The 26,500-nt window shown below is 36.4% G+C and overlaps 1 protein-coding gene across 10 annotated transcripts in view; it reads right to left on the bottom strand.

Annotated features, from left to right (window-relative positions):
• The window catches only part of SDCCAG8 (SHH signaling and ciliogenesis regulator SDCCAG8), a 250,106-nt gene that overhangs the window by 113,910 nt on the left and 109,696 nt on the right, over window positions 1-26,500 (bottom strand). The window lies entirely within an intron of this gene.

Below are 26,500 nucleotides of genomic sequence, written 5' to 3'. Positions count from 1 at the left end.
AAAAAATAAAACATGAGAAATTTCAAGAATTTTGAATGTATGACATTGCTGAGCTAAAATAGTATTGCATTAAAATTGCATTTAAAGGCAATAAAACCACTCTGAGATTAACAAATATAAACATCAAAATATATAAAAATCTATAATAGCTTATTCTTTGGTTTCAGTATGAAATCATACTTTCTTACTGTAACTCAAATATTTCAAAGCAAAAATACTTTACATAGAACATGGTTTAAATAATTTACACATTAAAGTACAAATATTTATCTATTATAGAACATCCATAATTTTTTAAAAAAAGAAAATAGAAGAGATAAATATTCAGACCACTAAAACAAGAAAAACAAAATAGGGGAAAGTAAAGACTGAAATATTTTCAATTCAGTAGAAAGCAAGAAGCAATTTTTATAACAAAAATGCAGTCCACTCTTGGAAAACAAAACCATGTCTAAGTAGAGTTTTAAACTTAGTATTTAAGTACATTTCAAATTTCTTCATGTTATTACTCAGTATTCTGAACAATCTACAACTACACTGAATATATCAGGCAGGATAAATTGTTTATTTTTCAACATTTATTGCACTACAAATATTCAGTTTATCTCCATCAAAACTGTATTTACCATATAATAAAACAACATATAAGCTATTTTTTAAAAATTATGTAATAACGAGCATATTGCTTTCACTCATAGTAGATTTTCTATATCTTTCAGATTAGATTAGTAAGTGAAACTGATTTGTTTAAAATATTTTAAATTGTTAAAGTTTTATCAATACATTTCTATCTCATTATGCAATATAATTAAAAAGATAGAAAAACATAAGAGAAAAGCCTAGCCTACAAAGTTTGATCTAACATTTATGAAATTAACAAAAAAGCAAAGTAGAACCAGAATTATATACTAATTTTAAAATTACAAAAATGTATCCATTAATTTTTTTTTTGCTCTTGCTCATGCTCAGTCACTTCAGTTGAGTCTGACTCTTTGCGACCCCATGGACTATAGCCCACCAGGCTCCTCTGTCCATGGAATTCTCCAGGTAAGAACACTGGAGTGAATTGCCATGCCCTCCTCCAGGGGATCTTCTTGACCCAAGGATCAAACCTATGTCTCCTACATCCCCTGTGTTGCAGGAGAATTCTTTACCGTTGAACCACCAGGAAATTACAAAAATTTATCCATTAATATTTTTACACAGTGCTATATGCAAGAAACTATGCTAAATATTATGATGGACTCAGTTTTCACCTCCACACTCAGGACTTAGCAATTCAGTTGAGTAAATGAGACAAACACACACAAAAAGACAACCAAAATACGAAGCGTGTAAAAAACAACAAATGAGTCTTAGAGAAAATCTGTGCTTCAGTAGGCCAGATTAAGGATATACTAGCATGGGCAAGAAAAGTGGGAAAGAAGGTAAGGCCACATAAACTCATGGAATGATAGATTAGACCAATTATCAAACATTTTAAATTCTAGATTTATAAAGCTGTATTTTTCCTTATAGATAATGAGGAAATAATGATTTAAACAGGTATGCAACATGAGAGAAGCTGAGCTTCAAAATACTGGATTAATGTGTATGATCATTAAGACAGTAGAGACTGGGAGTAATAGTAGACCACAAAAAGATGGCTGCAATACTCCAAATGTAAGAAGTAATGACAGTTAAGACAGAAATATAAAGAGAATATGATGAGTATATGTAAATAAAAGGATAGATATCAGAAGATAACAAAGATGACTCCAGAATTTTGAATTGAGAGGACACGACACAGTGACAGAAATAGAAGATGTATAAAATTCTAAACTTCCTTCAAAAGAAAAGGTGTAACAATTTTTATAAGCACAACAACAATAACATATGTAACCTTATATTGACAATTGGGTTTTATGTATAAAGTAGCTGTTTTCTTAGTCTCGTAATAAAAAATCAGATGCTGCACTGAAATCCAGTCAAACAGAGAGATAAAGAACATGGGCCCAAGGATTAACACAAATCAGGGCTCAGACACAGCTCTGGCACTCTTCAGCTCTGTGACCTTGGACAAGTCACTCAACTCTTACCAGTTTCTTCAGTCTAAAACGGGAGTGACAACTCTAGAAAGCTCCTAAAACTATTGGGAAGACAAAATGAAATGGTGAATACTTACCAGAGTGCCTAGGATATAGCAAGAGATGAATAAAAAACAGCTGGTATCATTACTGCTGATTTTTCTCTACCTTTCAAGAAGAGCAAAAATATAAGTAAAGGAAAAAGACCTGCCTAAGGATTTATGGTTATCCCTGAGCACTAAAGAGTTCCTAATTTAATTCAATAATATTTCTGGATAAGCACTCTTTTGGAGAACACTGAATAAAACTTTATTATAATTTCAAAATGCAAAAAGCATTTTTGTTAGGAAGATGGAAAGTTACTGCCTGATTCAGATTATCTGTGCCAGAGAAACAGCTTATTGGTGCAGATAATCAAAATCAACAAATAATCGAACCAGCTGGACCAGGGCTCAACACTTACTCCCCGAGTCAGGAAAATCTGCCATGGCACCAACTCCAACAGTTAGAAGAGGAATCTCTTGCCAGAAATGCCATACTCCCACTGGCAGGATAACCCTTTGCTTTGCCCAACTAGGTCAGGGCTGCTTCCTTGGCTGTATACAGTGGCTCAGGGATGAAAAACCACAACAGTCATAGGCCAATTGTACTCTCTTCTCAAAGTACTCTATTAACCTGCAATGTACAGTGCAGTTTGATATGGCTATCTTCTGGCTAACTGGGTAAAGATGAGTTCGGTAACCGCCAGAATAACAAAAAGTTGTTCAATTGTCAAGTCATGTCCGACTCTGTGACCCCATGGACTGCAGTACACCAGCCCTCCCTGTCCCTCAACCATCTCCAGGAGTTTGACGAAGTTCATGTTCATTGAATCAGTGGTATCATCCAAAAATCTCAATAACTAAAAGTAGAAATGATTAAAGGTGGCTACCTCAGGAGAACACTACCAAGGAGGGGATATGGAGAAACAGAGACTACTGTTCATTTATAATCTATAATGCACACAATTTTCTTATTAGTCATTTCTTTTCATCATTTATTAGATTTTCTTATCAAAGTAATGTGCCTAATTTAAGTCAAATTGTACTCAGTTGCTCCTAACAGAAAGGCAGTGCCTGTGCTCTTCCCCTCCCCCATCTCTAAGCAAAATCACCCGTGGCACATAGTATCCATCCCTGATATTTATATTCTTACTTTAAAATAACATACTTGCTTCCCTGGTGGCTCACATGGTAAAGAATCTACCTGCAATGTGGGAGACCTGGGTTCAGTCCCTGGGTTGGGAAGATCCCCTGAAGAAGGGAATGGATACCCACTCCAGTATTCTGGCCTGGAGAATTCCATGGACAGAGGAGCCTGGTAGACTACAGTCCATGGGGTCACAAAGAGTCAGACACAACTGGGTAACTTTAACTTTTATCATGCTATCCTTTGATTTTGCTACATAAACTTCACCTATTGATTTCCTATGTGGCACTAGTGGTAAATGCAGAAGATGGAAGAGACGAGGATTTGATCCATGGGTAGGTAAGATCCCCTGGAGAAGGAAATGGCAACCTACTACGGTATTCTTGCCTGGGAAATCTCATGAATAGAAGAGCCTGACAGGCTACAGTCCACGGGGTTGCAAAGAGTTGGACATGACTGAGTGATTGAGAACTCATGCATGTTGATTTCCTATATTAAAAAAGGTAGTGATTTATCTCTCTTATACCATCCAATATACCCACCTCATCCTCCTCTATAACAATTTTGGTTAAATCATTAGTCAGTAGTTCATTTACATTATAATGATTATAGAAACATTGTTCAATACTGAGACAAGCATTATTCTGCTTAAATTAATTTTCTTGTAAAAATCTTTTATTATTTATAGAATTAATTGCTTGCTTTTTTAATAGTTTATTTTTCTAGGTAAGCGACATTTTTTCCCTCAAACGTTCAAACAGTTCTGTCAAATATCCATTAATAATATTTTTTCAATAGTGAAATATATCAGTAAATCATTAGTTCCTTTAAATTATTTTCCTAGATACACCCTGCCTGGTGACATGTCTAGCCTGGCTAATCTCTGACTTGGCTGATTCACTTATGCATGCTCCTATTCGAGTTTCTTGTTTTATGTGTTTTAAGTCATCCTGTTTCTCAGTTTACCCCCTTCTGTAGTTGAAATACCGTCTCCGGGTAACTTTCACAAGAAATGGTACACAAATAATGCATTTTCAAAAAGTATCTGTATGCCTGAATATGTTGTTATTCCATGCATATCTTTGATAGTTTAAAGTGAAAGTCACTCAGTTTTGTCTGACTCTTTGTGACCCCATGGACTGTACAGTCCATGGAATGCTCCAGGCCAGAACACTGGAGTGGGTAGCCTTTCCTTTCTCCAGGGGATCTTCCCAACCCAGGGATCAAACCCAGGTCTCATGCATTGCAGGCAGATTCTTTACCAACTGAGCTATCAGGGAAGCCCATTTGATAGTTTGGCTAGGTATAATATCTATGCTGAAATTAACTTTCATTCAGGATTTTTAAGGGACAGTAACACTGTCTTCAAGATTGTAATATTACAATTAAAAAGCCCTAACTATTATGATTCCTAATAGTCTGTGATCTGCTTTTTTGTTTCTAAAAGCCTTTATAATAATTTTCCTCTGGAATTTTGCAACTTTACAATGCTAGACCTTGGAATGGGCCTTTTTTCATGCATTGTGTTGGGTTATCAGTAGGACCTTTTTAATCTGGAGGTTTTCTTTTGTTTGAATAAATTTTCTTATATTTTTATTTTAAAATATTCTGATGCCATACATTTTAATAATTCCTTTTCCTGGAACTCATGGACATTGGTTTTTGGCTCTGTTCCTTTGATCACCTAATTTTACCTACTTGTCTTTTGATTCTAACTTCCAGGATAGTCCCTTGACATCATGTTCCAAAACTTTTACTGAATTAAAAAGATTTTTTAGCACATCTTTCATTCCAGGAGATATCTTTTTTCATTGTTTTTATATAGCATGCTATTTTTATCATATGAATATAATATTGTATGCCTCCATTAAAATATTTAAGTATTTTAGATATTCTCCTCTGCTATACTGCATCAGTTTCCTTTTTTGCTGTTTGTTTTAGACACTACTATGTAAAAGGCTTTCCTCAAATATGTAGTGATACTTGGCTGTCTTTTTATATTTGAGAATGAAGTATTTAACAAAGTTTTGGTGTAATGTAAAAAGTTTATATTACTCTTCAGCAAATATTCACGTCTGTCTCCTTCCACTGGTAATGAGAAACACTATATCTCCCCAGTGACTTTGGGCTTTGTCATCTCATTTCAATTAGCCAATAGAATTTTCATGTTTATAATGAAAGCAAAAGTCATAAACATGTTTTTGTAGTTTTTGTTTTTATATTCTGGTGATTCTCCATGAGAAAAGCATGCCTTGCATAGCTGCTGTCCCTTTTGCCTGGACCACATAATAAACACATGTGGATCAGAACCAAACCCAAATCATAGCTCAGACAACCCACAACCTGAAGCAGAACCAACCAGTCAAATACAGCACAGATCAGTCAAATTCCAGATGACCTGAAGATTCATAAACATGAGCATAAATGATTGCTATTGTAAGCCATGAGTTTTTTCAACATAAAATAACTGACAAACCACTCTAAAGGAACAAAAGGAACACTCTAAAGGATTCTAAAGAAACTAAGGGTCAAAAACATTGAATAATTGTCCAAAGGAGTAAATCTAAGCCTTGAACCACATCTTCTTGATTTTGCTCCTCTATTTCATACCATAAATTAGCCAACAGCTTTTAATTTCTTTTCTTTTTAACCAAATCCATAGTAAGAAATACATTTTATACCACAATTTATAAACATATATACTCTCTCACACATATGTATAAATGTAACTATTACCATAAAACAATACTAACCCTAATTATATTTGAAGCACTCAGATATTTCCTATTCCTTCTTTTCTTTTTCTCCTTTTTTCCCCTATTCCTTCTAATTCTATTCCCCTTAAAAAAGAAAAAAAAAGAAAAACTTTTGGTTTCACCCCATAAAATTGATTTTATGATAATACAATTTAAAAAATAGCAAAGGAGTCAAGATGGTGGAGAGGGAGGAAGTGAAGTTCACCTCTCCCCACAAATGCATCAAGAATGCATCTACAAATGGAACAATTCTCACAGAGCACTGGCTGAACATTAGCAGAGGTCTCAGACATCAAAAAGGACAAGAAAGACCCAGGCGTAACCAGGTAGGATGAAAGAAAGAAGAAGGGAGAAAGAAAAGGAGAGGAAGAGGGATGGGAACGGCACCACTGGCGGGGGAGCTGAAGGAAAGAAGAGGTTTCTACAGGGGAGGCAGCCTCCTCACGGTGGGGAGATCAGTTGGGACAGAATGGGAGCACTGGGGACTGTCAGAGGCGAGCACAACAACTGGTGAACGTGGCAGAACAGAGTGAGATCCTTACAGCTGGTCTGTGCCCCAGCCTAAGATGTGTGTCCACTGGTACAGGTGGGGGCTAGGTTCTGAAACACGGGTTTGCAAAGCAAATCCGGAAAGCGGACTGCTGTTAGCAACAAAGAGACAGCCTGAGGGGATAGGAGTGAGGAAACCGGTAACCCTGAATGCTTGTGGAGGAAACCCGGACTCCACAGAAGCAAAGCGCCATTGTCGAGTGATGTGCAAGGGGCAGGCCACCTCTGCAGCCTCTCAGCACGCACTGGCTCTGCCTCATTGCGCATTAGGGAGACTCCCGCCAGGGCTGACTTCCACAAGTCCATGGCCACTGGCCAAAGCACCTTTCAGTCCAGGATGGCTCTCTCGTGAACGCAGCTGCAGACTTCCCCACCCCTGTGGCCCCAGTGGCCACCATCGTATCCTCTTCACTCTATCTCCTCCATAGCAGGCACAATTGTGACTGCAGCCGCCACCACTTCTGTACCCGTTTCTTGCTGGGGCAGACTCGTGTGATCTGGGGCAACCTTGAGAGCAGACCCCTGTGGGGCTGAAACCACAGCTGAACCCCAGAGGCCATACAACTAAGGAAGAAAAGCTAAATCTCTCCTTGCAGCTACACAAACCATGAACTGATATTGCCATGATTGGTTTTGTAAACTCAGTGCCTACAGAGCATCTGAATGAACAAGCCCCTCAGGCAAGACAGATCTAACTTTAGCAGCTGTAAACTTTGTGAGCACAGACATGTCAGAGTTGGGCCAGGCCAGAGTCTGAGCTGCCTCCATAGTGCCTACACGGGGTCCAGATCCAAGATTACTGCAGTCCTGGGACCTGATTGCAGTGGACCTACCTGAGACTAATACAATATTGTAAGTCAATTATACTCTTACAACTCTTACAATTATAAGAGTTAAAAATAAAAATAAATAGAATCACAGATGTAGAAACACTTATGGTTACCAGAGAGTAAGAGGGGGAGGGATAAATTGGGAGCTTGAGATTGACATAAATACACTATTATATATAAAATAGATAACTAATAAGAGTCTACTGTATAGCCCAGGTTACTCTAGTCAACATTCTGTAATGTCCTATACGAGAAAAGAATCTAAAAAAGAGTGGATATGTGTATATGCATAACTGATTCACTGTGCTGCTGAACAGAAACTAATACAACATTGTAAATCAGCTATCCTCCAGTAAAAATTAATTTTAAAAAATATGGTATATTTCTGATTATTAAAAACTATATTTTTAATATAAATTAAATAGAATGAAATAAAGAATTTCATTAAGATAAGTTCAATATATACTTCTCCTGACTTCCTGAGTGAAAAAAGCCTTAAGAAATGAATGTAAAACCCATTTAAAAAATTATGTCATCTTAATTCCAAAGAATAACTTTACTTGGAATGAAAAAGTAGCATATAGGAAGTATTTTAATCCAAAGATAGTGACTTATCCCTGCTAATAAATATGTGAATTAAAAATTATTTAATAATCATTAATCTAGGGTAATTTATTTATACACATAAGAAAATGAGGAGAAAAGCAAAAACACTACAGAACACTAGGAAGACTGGAACTCTTGCAGAGTGAGAAAGAAGAACCTGTGGTTTTGAAGTGGTCAAAATTTGACAATGTGAATTTATCACTCAGAACACAATGGATGAATTCGTAGAACATATTTGGAAAAATAAAGTGGTATATGATACGGAAAAATAAAACATAACAATATATCACTTGAAAGATAAATGATCGTTTCTATCGAGTTCTGTGTGGATAAAAAGAATGTACTCATCTGAAATTGAGTATTCATCCATTGACACTTTTATTAACTTGTTGATGTTAAGAATGACTTTACCAAACCACAAATAAGGTTGTCTGTAGCTGCACTAGCTACCTGTGGGTATATAAAATTAATTTAATTAAAATAGAGAACATAGCTCCTCAACTGCATTAATCACATAGTGCTCAGTAGCCACATATGAATCATGGCTGCCATATTGAACAGTGCAGGTATAAAATATCTCATCATCACAGAAAATTCTACTTGATAGCACTGGTCTAGAAAATAGCCAAATTTATTACTAAGACTCACTCTCCAAACTAGACTCTTGGAAAACTAGCCTATGTAAATAAAAAGATATTATAAGTAATATGAAAGTCATTTTAGAAATAGACAAAAATGGTTGTCTTTACTGTAGTAGATGTAGAAGTGTAAGCAGATCCTTTGCTCCTTTTCTGTTCATTCCTGTTTTCTTCTGGTCTTAATGATAAAGACGAGATCACGACACAGCATTTAACCTAACTTCTGATTTCTGCCTTAATGAATGTACACAATGCCTTGCCTAATCTATTGATGCCTTTTCTGGATTGGAAGGCGTTAAGAATGAAGACTTAAGTAGCTAAAGAAGGATTGGTTCTCTGCCCCTAGCTTCCCCTTAGTAAATCTGCAGGCAGACCCCACAGGTGCAGTTGCACTGTGTGGGTAAAACAGCGTCCAACTGTACAGGCAGATCACACGAGCAAGACAGACTCCTAAGGAAGACTAGAAGTCAGAAGGTTTGCATGAAATGGAAAAAGGATGAAGAATCTTACCTCCTATTTTAATGATTAACTATGATTTTTTTCCCTTTAAAAACTCATGGCTAAGCAGAATCTTCAGAGTTGGTCCCTGGACAGAAGTGCACCTTCTCCCAGGTTGCTGGCTTTTCTGAATAAAGCATCTTTCCTTTCTACTGATGCTCGCCCCTCAGTTACTGGCTTTGGGTGGCAAGCAAACCAACAAACCTGAGTTCTATAACTGAAGTTTGCTGATACCATCCTAGAAGTTCTGTTCATGCTTATCATCACTGAGGGCACACAATATTGATTTAATATGCTTTTACTTCAGGCCTAATAGTAACACTGACACCAGCCATCATTTCTCATGTGTCAGGCACTGTGTTAGTATTTCATACTATTAGATTTTCTGTTTTTAATCTCATTTTGTGTTCATGGCAATCTTGTAAACATAAATATCCTATCCTTGTTTTATGATGAGAAAACAGACACAGATATTTAGTGACTTATACAAAATGATATAGTGGCAGAGATGGGATTCAAAATGGGATTAATCTGATTTCAAGTCCTATACTCTTTATACTATACTGTATATTGTCTTTCTAAACAAACTTCAGAAGATAAAAAGAAAAATGACAAAATGTGCTTTCTAAAACCTGTTGGACTACAACTTGACAAGGGTAAAATACTCGGACAGAGAGACAGATTAACTCAAGATGTCTGGGATCAAATGTCACACTAGCTAACACAAGGCTCTCCTTTGCAAAGCCCTGGCTGAGATTCCCTTTGAAGAAGCATTCCCCCAAGGGATTTGAGGGGTAGCCTTGAGGGTGTGGAGTTTGACTGTGCTTAGCCTTAGGTCCCAAAGTTTATATCTTTTACAACACAAAGACTCCACACAGCAGGAGAGTCAAAGTGGCACTTGACCTTTTAGCCTTCCCAATACAATATGTAACAGCTGGTAAAACTTTTCAGTTTTCTAATCATTTCTAACTGACTCCTAAATCAATTCTTACTCTAAGTAAGTATTTAAATAGCTTTAATAAAAGTTTTTTTTTTTCTCTTTCCATAATGATAAAAGAAGTGGGATCAATGGATCACTTATACTCAGGAGCACTTCCTTGGGGCTAAAGGAGCTCTCAAAACAAGTTTTCAAAACAGATGAGAGGGTCTATGGCAGAAAAAGTACCTTTCTAAAAGAGTGGATCTAAAGAGAAGAATTTAAGACATCAGGTACAAAACTGATTCTGTTACACTGTGACAATACAGCAGCCTTTTTTGTTAAGCAAAGCTCACACTGCTGTTACTCCATGCCAGAAAATTCATGGACAAGAATAAGAATCATCGCAGCCCTGTGGTCAGTTTACAAAAAAGAGCTCAGGTGATAGGATTTTCTTTTGGGGGCTGGTTTCCTCCTTGTCTTCATTCATATCTGGTCTCTGTCTGAATAAATAGTAATCTATCCCAACAATAAAAGTAAAATGATATGAATTAAAGTTTTTAAGGGAATGTCCTGGTGGTCCAGTGGTTAGATATCTGCAGCCTCACTGCCACGGGCCTAGGTTTGATCCCTAGTTGAAGAAATAAGTTCCCACAAGACCTGCAACATGCCCCCCCTCCCCAAAAAAAGGTTTTTGAGAAACTGTATGAATGTCTCCAACGTAGTAGGAATACATGGTTCTAAACACATATAAATAAATACATACAAATCCATGTAGACCATGTAAATTTTAATGATTCAAAAGATTTTCAAAATTAATTTTGACCATATGGACTATTTACCTTACAAATTAAATTCAGAACATAACTCTCTCCTGAAATGTCATTAGGCTATAGCGAAATATACTGTTTATTTTAGTAGTAGAATTTATTTCAATGGGCTCACAAATAATTTTAGTTCTATATTTACAAACATTCTAGAGGATGAATGGGTCAGTTAAATACATTACTATATTTAATAGCAGGAATTAATTGCTTTTGCTATCATTAGTGAAGAGACTGGGATTTGTCCCTATAAATATCAAGGGACTGTAACTTCAAAGACTTGAAAACAGCTTCCTAAAAAACTGTCTCCTAACCACCCCTCCATTAACAATTGCAAATTGATTGAATCAGTAATGCCTGACTACTGGACAACTACAAAATTTAATGTATCTACAAGTACTGGGTTGGCCAAAAATTTGTTTGAGTTTTTCCACAAGATGTCATGGAAAAACCCCAATGAACATTTTCTCCCACCTAATAAAAACTTCCTTGGAATGACTGCTTAATTATTTACAAATTCACCTAATTGAATTATCATCCAAGAGAATATTTCTGTTTTACTCATAGAAGTACCTTAAGAGCTATATTAATGGAGTTGATAAACTCAAACATGTTAAATCTTTTGCAGTTTCTTGCTTTACAAAGCTAGTAATCCTATGGCACCTATCTATTCTACTGCACATGTCTTAAATGTTTCTTTATTTTTAATTGGAGGATAATTGCTTACAATGTTGGTGCTATTTTCTGCTGTACAACATGAATCAGCTATAAGGAAATATATATGTCCTCCACCTTGAGCCTCTCACCCCCTCATCTCACCCCTCTAGGTCGTCACAGAGGACCAGGCTGGCCTCCCTGTGTCATATAGCAGCTTCTGTGTGCGCGTGTACTAAGTTGCTTCAGTCGTGTCCAACTCTCTGTGAGCCTGTGGACTATAGCCCACCAGGCTCCTCTGTCCATGGAATTCTCCAGGCAAGAATACTGGAGTGGGCTGCCATGCCCTCGTTCAGGGGATCTTCCCGACCCAGGGCAGCAGCCTCTAATAGCTATGTATCTGACACGTGGTTGCACATCTGTCAGTGCTGCTTTCTCAATTCGTCCTGCCCTCTCCTCCCCTGCTCTGTTCACAAGTCCATTCTCTACAACTGTGTCTCTATCACTCTGTAAGTAGGTTCATCAGCATCATTTTTCTAGATTATGGAATCTAGGTTATGGAACCATATATATGTGTTGACATTTGTTTTTCTCTCTCTGACTTACTGCACTCTGTGTAACAGGCTCTAGGTTCATCCACTTTAGTTCAAATGATTTACATCTGTTCCTTTTGGTGGCTGAGTAATATTCCATTATATATATATATATATATCTTTATATATATACCACAACTTCTTTATTTCATCTGTTGACGGACATCTAGGTTGCTTCCATGTCCTGGCTATCAAAAATAGTGCTGCAATGAACACTGGGGCACATATGTTTTTTTAAAAAATTTAAACATATTTATTTTTAATTGGAGGATAATTGCTTTACAGTACTGTAATGGTTTCTGCTTATGGAATCAGTCATAGGTATATGTGTGTCCCCTTCCTCTTGAACTTCCCTCCCACCTCCCACACCATCCCACCCCTAGAGGTTGTCACAGAGCACTGGATTTGAGCTCCCTGCATCATATTGCAAATTCCCATTGGCTATATAATTTTACATATGGTAATATATGTATATGTCTCAATGCTACTCTCTCAATTCATCCCACTTTCCCTTTCCCGCATTGTGTCCATAAGTCTGTTCTCTCTGTATGCATCTCCACTGCAGCCCTGCAGATAGATTCATCAGTACCATATTTCTATATTCCATATATATGCATTAATATATGATATTTGCTTTCCTCTTTCTGACTTACTTCACTCTGTAAAATAGGCTCTAGGTTCATCCACCTTATTAGAACTGAGTCAAATGTATTCCTTTATATGGCTGAGTAATACTCCATTGTGTATATGTACCACAACTTCTTTATCCATCTGTTGATGGACATCTATGCTGCTTCCATGTCCTGGCTATTGTAAATAGCGCTGCAGTGAACACTGGGGTACATGTGCCTTTTTGAATTATGGTTTTCTCAAGGTATATGCCCAGTAGTGGGATTGGTGGGTTATGTGATAGATTTATTCCTAGTTTTTTAAGATTTAACAGTTTTTTCATATTGTTCTCCACAGGCTGTATCAATTTACATTTCCATCAACAGTGCAAGAGGGTCCTTTTTCCTCACATCCTCTCCAGCATTTACTGTTTATAGACTTTTTGATGATGGCCATTCTGACTGGTGTGAGGTGAAACCTCATTGTAGTTTTGATTTGCATTTTTCTAATAATGAGCAATGTTGAGCACATTTTTATGTGTTTACTGGCCATTTTTATGTCTTCTTTGAAGAATTAAAATGTTACATTGGAACATTTAAGTAGTCTTATAATGTTTTTGTTGAGAGACTATACCTAAAAACACCAATGCAGGTCTAAATTCTGTGTACACACATGAAAGAAATCCTTTAATATGCTGTAACCATCCTTGTTAGAACATTATTTGCTTTAACTTTTAAAACAAAGTAAAGCTCAAAAAATAATTGTTTGGCTTCTTATTTTCTAGAAGGAAATTATGTCAGCAATGTACTTAACATTCTAATTTGATAAAAAGAGAAACCATTCTACATTTAACTTGTTAATATATAAAATTGACTTTAGGGGAACATTATTAATGAAGTGGTGCAACCACTATGGAAAACAGTATGGGGTGTCCTCAAAAAATTAAAAATAGAACTATCATACAATTGAGCGATTTCACATCTGAGTATTTATCTGAAGGTAATGAACTACTATCTTGAAAAGATATCTGCATTCTTATGTTCATCACAGCATTACTTACAACAGCCAAAATACAAAAACAACCTAAGAATCCATTGACAGATGAATGGATAAAGAGAATGTGATACACACACACACACACACACACACACACACTAAAATATTACACAGACATAAGAAAGGAAATTCTGTTTTTTGTGACAATATGGATGGACCTGAGACCATTATCCTAAGTAAAATAAGTCAGACAAAGAAAGACAAATACTGGATGATCTCATTTTTATGTGGAATCTAAAAACTGTGAACTCAGATACATAAAAGATAGGTTGTTGCTAGAGTTGGGGAATGGGGAAGTGGGCAAAATGGGTGAGGGTGGTCAAAAGGTAAAAACTTCCAGTTATAAGATAAATAAGACATTAATTTTTTTAAAGGCCAATAATAAACTATAAACCATGATTCCTTCTATTCTTCCCTGAGAATTGTGGCCATGATTCTTTGGCTGAGGGGCAAGAGGGTGGTCAATGAAGATAATCGGAGGTAATAGTCATCAATGCAAAGTCACCAAGGCACCAATGCAAATTTTACTTGAATTTCCTAACAAATTAATATGTCTTTTTTACAGTCATAATTTATGTGAAAAAAAGTTAGACCTAACTCTAACCCAATCCTTTTGAAGGTACTTCAAAAGTATTTTGCTTGCTACAGTAAGTACATTCAAAAGAAAATAAGCCTGGAGCTTTCTTTCAAAATAAACTGTAATAAAAATAGGAAGGTCTCTTTTCTGATGGACCATCTTTATATAAAGAGGTTGGTGTTTTCAAAGACCAAAGAATTATTTGGTATGCTTTTCTCTCTGACAAAACAGGAATGGTCTAATAAGTACAAAATCTGGAAGATAAAAAAAATGACTAAAGGAGAAATATCTACAAATAGTTACTCCAAACTCAAATGTTCACACAGTTGACTTTAATCACCATTTGAAAATTGTTTTATTACCAATTTGGAAAATCACCCACAGTAAAAATAAAATAAAAGAATTCCAGTTTAGGAAAACTTACTTTATTTCCCCTTAAACAATTTCTTCCTAATTCCTCAGTTCAATACAATAAATATTTCTGAGTACCTATGTGCCTACCATGTGCCAGATATTGTATAGTATGTATATTTTATATTACATCTATAACACAGATTTTATATAGGTATATATATATAATCCAGATAACCAGACAATTACAAATATATATCCAATCTGCTACTCTTCATCTCACTCAGTCTTTCTTATACTTCATTACTATTAAAATAAAAATTTCCTATCATTTTGATAAAAAGACAAACCCAGTGATACATCTAAACTATTATATCATTTTCTCCTCAAATTTATAATAATCTCAGCTATGGTAAATAATAGAAATTACTGCCATACTCTTGCTTAGTTCTTATAAAAATTTATAGCAGAAAATGTTTTATAAGAATTAATATTAAGGCTCCAGGATTCACATTAAAAGAAGTCCAACCATAATTTTCAGCTTATATTATTACATTTTGGCTATAATTTGTTCCTTGCAGCTCTGTATATTAAAGTTATAAACATTTTCCAATAGAATAATTTGATTTAAAATACATTAGAATATATGATTACAGTAACTGGTTATATTGCCCAATACTAATTACAGAGGTCTTGTTACTGCAGCATTCTTTATGTGTAGAAATATGGCTAAACACAAATAAAAAATAAGACTAAAACAATTATAATAAACGAGAATGAAAGGCATTTTCAAGTAAGATTCTTTATATCTTTATTATATTTATCTATCTACTGGGCTTCCTTGATGGTTCAGACGGTAAAAAATCTGCCTTCCTTGCAGGAGACCCAGGTTTGATCTCTGGGATGGGAAGATCCCCTGGAGAAGGGAATGGCTACCCACTCCAGTATCCTAAGGGCGTTCCTCATGGCTCAGATGGTAAAGAATCTGCCAGCAATGTAGGATATGTAATTTAGGATATCAGTAAGACATTCTTATATCTTTATTATGCTTATCTATCTATAAAGATAAATAAATTTAAGTGAACTGAAAATACTACTAATCCTAAAGTTATATTTGATTTTGCCATAGGAAACATTATACATAAATTTAAGTATGTGAAGTTAATTATGTATTCATTATTTATAAAAAAATATTTTTATTACTAAATGTATTTACAATGATGTCAGCTTCTCATTATGAGATTAAAAATATTTAAATGATATCAAAGATGTCATTTATAACCCCAAATTAAATAGTTTTCAAATTTTTTTTCCTTCAAAATTGAGACTGTTATTTTAAATTAACTGCAGCATAAAGTTCAGTGCAATGTGAAATTTCAATAATATCCTATATTTTCCATTAACAGGTCAAATGTAATTTTTTTGGATACTATAGTTATAGGAATATCAATATAATATTCAAGTATGCTTTCAAAGCCCCATACATTTTAGAATAGATATAAAAGTACTGAGAACTATAAAACCACAATTTCCAAAAAAAACTACCTAATAAAGCAGCTCCTATTCTAATAGTAGCATGATTATCCAGTTATTTTTTTCAGTCATTAAAAACTATATAAGAATAAATTATCCGATTTAGTCTTATCTAGAAAAACAGGGAATGCTGGCATAACTATTTTGTCTTTTAGATAATATATACACTTTTATTATTTTACAACAAGAACAAATTAAAACTCTTATGCTCAATGTAGCTTTTATAGGAGCTGTCAGAAGAATATTGGTTAAACATTCTGCTTCCTAAAGGGAAAATACAAGAAAAGTTTTGGGTTATTTTCTCCTAACTTTCAAGACTTCAGTGTACATTTTTAAGTTATCAAATACAATTCCTCTTCCTTAAATATTATACTGGCTATATTTCTTCTATAAAAATGTGTTCCCACCAAAAGGACCCTAAAACACTTGGGAAGTTTAACTCCTCTGTTTACATCAAGATTTTGTTTCATAGAAACACAGGCCTTTAAAAATGGACACAGTTAAAGAGAGAAGTCTTACTTATCATCTTTATCTATTCCCTCTCTTTACAGATGAGAACACTGGGGTCCAGTGAGGTTAAATGCCCCACTGAGGCTCACTAAACTGGACTAGAATCCAGGCTTCATGCTCTTTACCAACACCTAGTTCCCTTCAAATGTGGAATAATACCAAACCACAAAGCTAAGTCAGTTATTAGTACAAACAAGCTTCTATTGCAATAATTAATTTTTAAATGTAATAAAGAAAACACATTCTCTGTTTCCTTTCTGACAACTATTATTCAACACGAAGTTTTTCTTCTTGCTCTGTGTATCTCTTATTAGTTAAATTCTGTCTATCTCTGGCAATCAGAACAAATTTAAGACTCAGCCCCCTTTTGTAAAAAGTTAGTTTTATAAGACCATATATGCCATTTCTCAATTGAGGGAAAAATATATTTCACTGGATTTTATTTTTATCAACATGATAGTTTAGTACAAAATATTTCTCTTCTCTCAAACCAAGAAAAACTCAAACCTATTCAAGATCTCCCCACCTTTCACTTCAAACGGAATGATTTTATGTTACAGGAAATCATATTTTAATTCTCTGCTAAATCAGTTTCAAACGACTGAGAAAGGGAAACATCAATGTAAGGAGTCTGGACACTTAGTATGGATGCTGGAGTGCAGTCCCTCTTCTTTCTCATCTAAGTACTCTGGACCTCTGTGAGGTCACCTCTCTCTTCTACCTACCCAGTTTCCACTACTCCTGAGAATATCTGACAACAGAGAACATCAGTATCAAAACTCTGGCTCTAAAATTCTGAAGACAGACAGACAAGTGGCACATTACTGAAAGCATACCTAGAAATTCAGACCTACAGACTCTTCCCTGAACACTTCTGCTGGGATACAAAATATTCCATGTCTATCTTCAACTCACCTCTTTGCTGCTACTCTGCTCGTGACACAAAATGGATCCTCTTCCACTGGAAAACTGGACAATTGAACCTTATCTTGTTGGAGGAGTTTCACCAAAATTAACGAGATGTTCTTATGTGAAGAGGAAACAGCAATTTTTAACAACAAAACTAGGTTTATTTTTAGAGACACAACTGATTGAAGGAAAAAAAAAATCCTTCTGTACTGAGACATGGCGTACGTGATCTCACCTTATGGGGAGTTTTTAGAAAATTCACTTTAGCTGTGAATTATATAAATGTTTCTGTAAAATACTATTTGGGGAACATAAGAATGTGTTGTTCTTAGCTTTAACTATAAAATCACCTATATTTTCTAACTAATTTTGGCAAGAAGCTTTTGATGTAAAGTAGATGCTTTTGTGAATAAATGTTTTCAGTATGCTTCTTTCAAATTAACACCATCCGCATACAAAGGAGTAAATTCATCTATTCAATTTATTGACCATCTATTCCATCATAAAAGCTCCATTCTACACAGCTTTTCATAGTTTATGAAGCACATTTATATGCAGTACTGAATTTATATGGGCTTCCCTGATGGCTCAGTGGTAAAGAATCAGTCTGTAGCACAGAAGACAAGGGTTCAACCCCTGGGTCAGGAAGATGCCCTGGAGAAGGAAATGGCAACCCACTCCAGTGTTCTTTCCTGGGAAATCCCATGGACAGAGGAGCCTGGCAGGCCACAGTCCTTTGGGGTCTCAAGAGTTAGAATAGACTTAGCGACTAAACCACCACAAATTTATATGAATTTATACGCTATGACAATTAGAAAACAGATAATTGTTGCTTTTATTCCTTTTCATAGAGAAAGATGAAATAGGTATAGAACAGATAAATATAGGGTAATGATTAGTACAGAACATTTTTTTTTGTATTGAGATATAATTGACACACAACATTGTATTACTCTCAGGTATACAACATAATGATTTGATATATGTTTATGGACATAATAAGACTTTTAAAATGAAAGTAGGTAAATAGAGTCAATAGAAGAAATCTCAAAAAAAGTGTTTTTGTAGACTCTAATTCCTCTAATTTCCAATTTAATCCATTTATCCAGATTATTTAGATGACAAAATTAGAATTCCAGGGAGGTCCATTACTCTTCCATTGGGAGATTCCCTACATAGGTTTGAATCCTGCCAACTAGAAATCTGCTCCATATTTATAAAAGAACTTTGATTTCTTAGCTACATGCCTAATTTTTCACTATTTGCCATCATTATATTCTTCTGTCAATGGCACCTAATGGTACCTAATAGTTCAGTGGTACCTAAGCAGACCAACTGTAAATAGTAGGTATGAAAGTAAATATCTTTTGATTGACTAGAGTTATTTTGAAGAAGGTAAATGGTTTGGTTCTTTTTTTTTTTTAATTTATTTTTTTAATTTATTTTTATTAGTTGGAGGCTAATTACTTTACAATATTGTAGTGGTTTTTGTCATACATTGACTTGAATTAGCCATGGATTTACATGTATTCCCCATCCCGATCCCCCCTCCCACCTTCCCCTCCACCCGCTCCCTCTGGGTCTTCCCAGTGCACCAGGACCGAGCACTTGTCTCATGCATCCAACCTGGGCTGGTGATCTCTTTCACCCTAGATAACATACATGTTTTGATGCTGTTCTCTGGTTTGGTTCTTAAACAGGAAAACAAACACATTATACAGAAGACAGAATGGAAAATATCAATCTACAAGGAGGTCTTCAGCTACAGGCTGCAGGGCTGTGCCCTGCCATTCAAGTTATACTGCTTAAACCATGATTTTCATGAAGGCACCAATGATATCATGATCAAATCTGCCTGTGACATAAACCAGAGAGGACTAATTTACTACAGTGAAATGTTAAAACCAGAATCCAAAAGGGTTCATACAAGCTGACACCATTCATCCAAACTAAAATGATCAAATTTCAAAGAGACAAAGGCAAATAATCTGTACTTACTGCCCAATTGTAGGGCAGGACACTTACGCCATTAGGGGTTTTAATTGAATTTAAACTCACAAAAGTTCACAATGTGACACATATGATAAACACATAACCCAGGTGATAACTGGCTCTGAAGCTAGATTAATATAAACTTAGATGATAACTCCAATTTTTTTTCCCACTTGGATGTCAAGTAGACATCTAAATTTAATACATCTGAAGCTGAACTCATCTTCCCCAATAACACCACTCTACCTAGACCTTCAAATCTCAGTCAATGGCACTTCCAGCCTTATAATCATCCAAATCCATTCACTCAGTTTAGTCGCTCAGTCGTGTCCAACTCTTTGCAACTCCATGGACGATAACTCCAATTTTACGTATGTACTGCTGAGGTCATACCCCAAATATTTAGTTATCATCATGGCTCTGTAAAGCAACTAGATAAAAAAGAACAAGGGCCTACTGTATAGTACAGAAAACTCTGCTCAATGTTACGTGGCAGCCTGGATGGGAGGGGAGCTTGGGGGAGAATGGATGCATGTATCCACCTGCTGTCCACCTGAAACTATCACATTATTAGTTGGCTATGGGCGTGCTAAGTTGTGTCAGTCATTTCCGGCTCTGTGTGACCCTATGGGCTGTAGCCCTCCAGGCACCTTTGTCCATGGGTTTTCTCCAGGCAAGAATACTGGAGTGGGTTGCCATGTCCTCCTACTTAATTGGCTATACTCCAATATAAAATAAAAAGGTAAAAAAAAAAAAAAAGACATGGATTTTAAAAATATAAATAGAATACAGTCAGGAGGAAGAACTGACAATAGAGAATGTGAATAATAATAGTAACATTAGTATAAAAATAATAATTATTAATATCTATGGATCACTTTAAGAGCTTCTCTGGTGGCTCAGTGGTAAAAATCTGCCTGCCAATGCAGGAGATGTAGGAGGCTTCCTTGGGTTCCATCCGTGGGTCAGGAAGATTCCCTGCAGAAGGAAATGGCAACCCACTCCATTATTCTTGCCAGGAGAATCCCATGGACATAGGAGGCTGGCGGCTTATAATCCATGGGGTTGCAAAGAGTCGGACATAACTTAGCAACTAAACAACAACCATAGATCATTTATTAATGCCATGACCTGGGCTATGAGATTACCTCAAGGTTTGTATAAAAACCCAAAAAGTGGTAATTTTATCTATCCTCATTTTACAGGTAAGACAAAAAAGCTGGGACATAGTAGTAATAATTTGACCAAGTTCACCAGATAGTATTACAGATATTAAGGTAAGAATTTGACTTTAGGCTATCTACTTTCAGGGTCTGAACTTCTGGCTACCTAACCACCCACCTATCCAGTTACTGTGACCCTAACTGCATGCTAGGCACTGAAGCACTGGAATACAAAAGAGGATGTGACAAGTAAGAGAATCTGACTTCAAACATACATTCCAATGAAAGACACAGATTTTTTTTTTAAGTAAAAAAAAAAATCATAAAAAGTTGTAAGTTTCATGATGGAAACAAACAAGGTACTATGAGAGAATAATGGGGTGGTGTGCAACAGGATATATGTTAATAGAGAAGTGAAGACATTTAAGTGGAAACCAAAGAAAGAGAAAGCGTTGGTTAAGCACAGGAAGAGTGAAGAAGAACAGAAAAGGTCAATGTTTGTCCAAAGGCCTTGACATCACTGAGAAACTAAAGGAAAACTATGAGGCTCGAGTGAATGGAGACAGGAAGAATAGATAAGGGTAGGTATTAAGACAGTTGGTGATCAGATGACACAGGGTCTGGTAAACTATTAAAAAAAAAAAGTTTGGATTTATGTTTCTAAATGCAAGTGGGAAAATATCTCAATCTGTTAAAGGGAAGAACACTGATTCAATTCACAGTTTGTCTTTGCTAATGTGTTATATACATATTGAAGGGGACTGACCTCATAAAACTATATTGTGGCCAGATAACAAACAATAAATGAGTAAGATATAGAGTACAATAAAGCAGAAAGGGGAAAGAGTGTACTGGGGGAATGGTATACAATTTAAAATAAGGTGGTCAGGCATGGGCTCACAGAGATCATATCAAAGCAATTATTTGCTGGGTAGTGAATAAGCTAGTGATCCATAAGGTTATCGGGCAGAACAGTGGTCCAGGCAAAGGGAACAGAAAGACAAAGGCCCTGAATAGGATTGTGTATCTGATGTGTTTGAGGAACAGCAAGGAAGCCAGTGTGACTAGAGCAGACCAATGGATGAGAAAAATAGGAGATGAGGGGCAGAGAGGTTAACTGGAGGGATGGACTTTGCAGCATCTTACAGATCAACTGTGGAAACTTTGCCTTTCCATATCTGAGGTAGGGAATCACTGGTAGTTGCAATCAGAAGAGGGACAGTATTTGACACAGATTTTAACAGATCCCTCTGTCCATAAAGGGATTAAAGTGGGTTGAAGCAGGAAAAAAAGGAAGCCAATTAGGACAGTACTTCAATAACACCTGTAAAGATGGACATGGAACAACAGACTGGTTCCAAATCAGGAAAGGAGTATGTCAAGGCTGTATACTGTCACCCTGCTTATTTAACTTATATGCAGAGTATATCATGTGAAATGCCAGGCTGGATGAAGCACAAGTAGGAATCAAGGCTGCTGGGAGAAATATCAATAACCTCAGATATGCAGATGATACCACATGTATGTCAGAAAGCGAAGAAGAACTAAAGAACCTCTTGATGAAAGGGAAACAGGAGAGAGAAAAAGTTGGCTTAAAGCTCAACATTCAGAAAACTAAGATCATGGCACCTGGTCCCATCACTTCATGGCAAATAGATGGGGAAACAATGGAAACAGTAAGAGACTTTACTTTTGGGGGCTCCAAAATCACTGCAGATGGTGACTGCAGCCACGAAATTAAAGGACATTTGCTGCTTGGAAGAAAAGTTATGACCAACCTAGACAGCATATTAAAAAGCAGAGACATTACTTTGCCAACAAAGGTCTGTCTAGGCAAATCTATGGTTTTTCCAGTAGTCATGTATGGATGTGAGAGTTGGACTATAAAGAAAGCTGAGCATTGAAGAATTGATGCTTTTGAACTGTGGTGTTGAAGACTCTTGAGAGTCCCTTGGACTGCAAGGAGATCAAACCAGTCCATCCTAACGGAAATCAGTTCTGAATATTCATTGGAAGAACTAATGCTGAAGCTGAAACTCCAATAATCTGACCACCTGATGTGAAGAACTGACTCATTGGAAAAGACCCTGATGCTGGGAAGATTGAAGGTGGGAGGAAAATGGGATGACAGAGGATGAGATAGTTGGATGCCATCACTAACTCAATGGACATGGGTTTGAATAAACTCCAGGAGTTGGTGATGGACAAGAACGCCTGGCATGCTGCAGCCCGCGGGGTCACAAAGAGTCAGACATGACTGAGAGACTAAACTGAACTGAACTGAAAGATGATAGTACTCTGAACTAGAGTATAGCAGTGGATATACTGGAAGAAGATATATGGGTGGCAAGTAAGCTTCTGTACAGATGTTTAGTATCATTAAACATAGGGAAATACAAATTGAAGCCACAATGAAATACCATTATACACTTACCAGGAATGGCAGCATATAAAAAGACTGATCAAACACTTAAATAAATATAATTGCTGAAATATAAATATCATTATAAAAAGTTATCTTCATCCTGAATTTAAAACTTTCTAATTAAACTTATCTCTTCAAGAAAATTAGAGATACCAAGGGAACATTTCATGCAAAGATGGGCACAATAGAGGACAGATACAGTATGGAACTACCAGAAGCAGATGATATATTAAGAAGAGATGGCAAGGATACACAGAAGAACTATACAAAAAAGATCTTAATGACCCAGATAACCACAGTATTCTTGCCTGGAGAATCTCATGGACAGAGGAGCCTGGCAGGCTACAGTCCATGGGGTCACAAGACTCACTAAGACATGACTTAGCAACTAAACCACCACCAACCACACTGGTGTGATCACTCAACTAGAGCTAGATATCCTGGAGTGCAAAGTCAAGTGGGCTTTAGGAAGCATCACTACGAACAAAGCTAGTGAAGGTGATGGAATTCCAGCTGAGCTATTTCAAATCCTGTGAAAGTGCTGCACTCAATATGCCAGCAAATTTAGAAAACTTAGCAGTGGCCACAAGACTACAAAAGGTCAGTTTTCATTCTAATCCCAAAGAAAGAAAATGCCAAAGAATGTTCAAACTGCTGCACAATTGCACTCATCTCACACACCAGCAAAGTAAAGCTCAAAATTCTCCAAGTCAGGCTTCAACAGTACCTACGTGAAGTGAGAACTTACAGATGTTCAAGCTGGATTTAGAAAACACTGAGGAACCAGAGATCAAATTGCCAACATCCATTGGACCATAGAAAAAGCAAGAGAATGTCAGAAAAACATCTACTTCTCTTTCACTGAGTATGACTTTGACTGTGTGGACCACAAGAAACTGTGGAAAATTCTTCAAGATATGGGAACACCAGACCACCTTACCCGCCTCCTGAGAAACGTGTATGCAGGTCAAGAAGCAAAAGTTAGAATCACACATGGAACCACGGACTGGTTCCAAATTGGGAAAGAAGTACGTTAAGGCTGCATATTATCACCCTACTTATTTAACTTATATGCAGATTACATCACAGGAAATGCCGGGCTGGATGAAGCACAAGCTAGAATCAAGATTTCCAGGAGAAATGTCAATAACCTCAGACATGAAAATGACATCACCCTTATGACAGAAAGTGAAGAGGAACTGAAGGATCTCTTGGTGAAAGTGAAAGAGGAGCATGAAAAAGCTGGCTTAAAAACATTCAAAACATTCATGGCACCTGGCCCTATCATTTCATGGCAAATAGATGGGGAAAAAAGGAAACATTGAGAGACTTTATTTTCTTGGGCTCCAAAATCACTGCAGACGGTGATAGCAGCCATGAAATTAAAAGACGCTTGTTCCTTGGAAGAAAAGCTATGACAAACCTAGATAGTTTATTAAAAAGTAGAGACATTACTTTGCTGACAAAGGTGCATATAGTCAAAGCTATGGTTTTTCCAGTAGTCATGTATAGATGTGAGAGCTGGACCATAAAGGCTGAGCGCCAAAGAATTGATGCTCTTGAACTGTGGTGTTGGGAAGACTCTTGAGAGTCCTTTGGACTGCAAGGAGATCAAACCTGTCAGTCCTAAAGGTAACCAATCCTGAATATTCATCAGAAGGACTGATGCTGAAGCTCCAATACTTTGGTGATGCTGGGAAAGACTGAAGGCAGGAGAAGGGGATGACAGAGGACAGGATGGTTGAATGGCATCACTGACTCAATGGACATGAATGAACAAGCTCTGGGAGATGACGAAGGACAGGGAAGCCTGGTATGCTGCAGTCCATGGGGTCACAAAGAGTTGGACATGACTGAGCAACTGAACACAATTAAACTTAAAAGCTTTTGCACAGCAAAAGAAGTCATTGACAAAGCTTGACAAAAAGATAAGCTACTGAATGGGAGAAAATATTTGGAAATGATATGACAAATATGAAATTAATATCCAACATATACAAATAGTTCATACAGCTCAACATCAAAAAAGCAAACAACAGAATTTTAAAAAATGAGCAGAACCTAATAGACATTTTCCAAAGAGGAAATGCAGATGGCCAAGAAGCACATGAAAAGATGCTCCACATTGCTAATCATCATGGAAATGCAAATCAAAACCACCATGAGATATCACCTCACACCTGTCAGAATGGCTGTAATTAAAAAGCCTGTAGATAACAAATATTAGTAACGGTGTGGAGCAAAGGGAACCCTTGTACAGTGGATGGTGGGAGTGTAAGTTGGTGGAGCCACTAAGGAAAACAGTATGGAGGTTTCTCAAAAAGCTTAAACTGGAACTACCATGATTCAGCAATTCCACCCCTGGGTATATATCCAAAAAACAAAAATAGAAACACTAATTCGAAAAGACCCATGTACCTCAACATCCACAGAAACATTATTTACAGTTGCCAAGACATGAGAACAACTTAAGTCTCCAGCAATAGATGAAAAGATAGAGAAGATGTGGTGTACATATACAATGGAATACTACTCAGGCATAAAAAAAGAGTGAAATTTGATGTACATAGAGGACATTATGCTAAGTAAAATAACATAGAGAAGACATGTACTGTATGATATCACTTATATGTGGAATCTAAAAAATATAACAAACTAACGAATATAACATAAAAGAATCAGACTCACAGATAATAAACCACTAGAGAATAAACAAGTGGTTACCAGTAGTGGGGAGCAACACAGGAATAGGGGAGTGGGAGAGACAAACTATTAAATGTAAGATAGGCTCAAGGAAGTATTATACAACATGGGAAATAAAGCCAGAATTTTGCAATAACTGTAAATGGGAAGTAACCTTTTGAAATTGTATTAAAAAACTTTCTGCCTGATATAGCACAACAAAGATGAACTAGGAGTTAGAGGATCTGTCAACTAGTTTAGGCACGATTAATTATTTGGGCTTCCCAGGTGGCGCTGGTGGTAAAGAAACTGCCTGCCAATGTGGGAGACATGAGACGTGGGTTTGATACCTGAGTCAGGAGGTATCCATGCCCCTGGAGGCAGGCATGGCAACCCACTTGAGTATTCTTGCATGGAGTATCCCATGGACAGAGGAGCCTGGTGGGCTACAGATCATATGGTTGCAAAGACTCAGACATGACTGAAGTGACTTAGCACGTGTCCATTAATTATTTAAAATTCTTTAGCTCATTTAGGTATTAATTTATTCAATCATTCAACTAGCAGATAAAACT

Source organism: Odocoileus virginianus, chromosome 11, assembly GCF_023699985.2.
Source record: "Odocoileus virginianus isolate 20LAN1187 ecotype Illinois chromosome 11, Ovbor_1.2, whole genome shotgun sequence".
NCBI lineage: Eukaryota > Metazoa > Chordata > Mammalia > Artiodactyla > Cervidae > Odocoileus > Odocoileus virginianus.
This window is presented reverse-complemented; position numbering and strand designations above follow the sequence as displayed.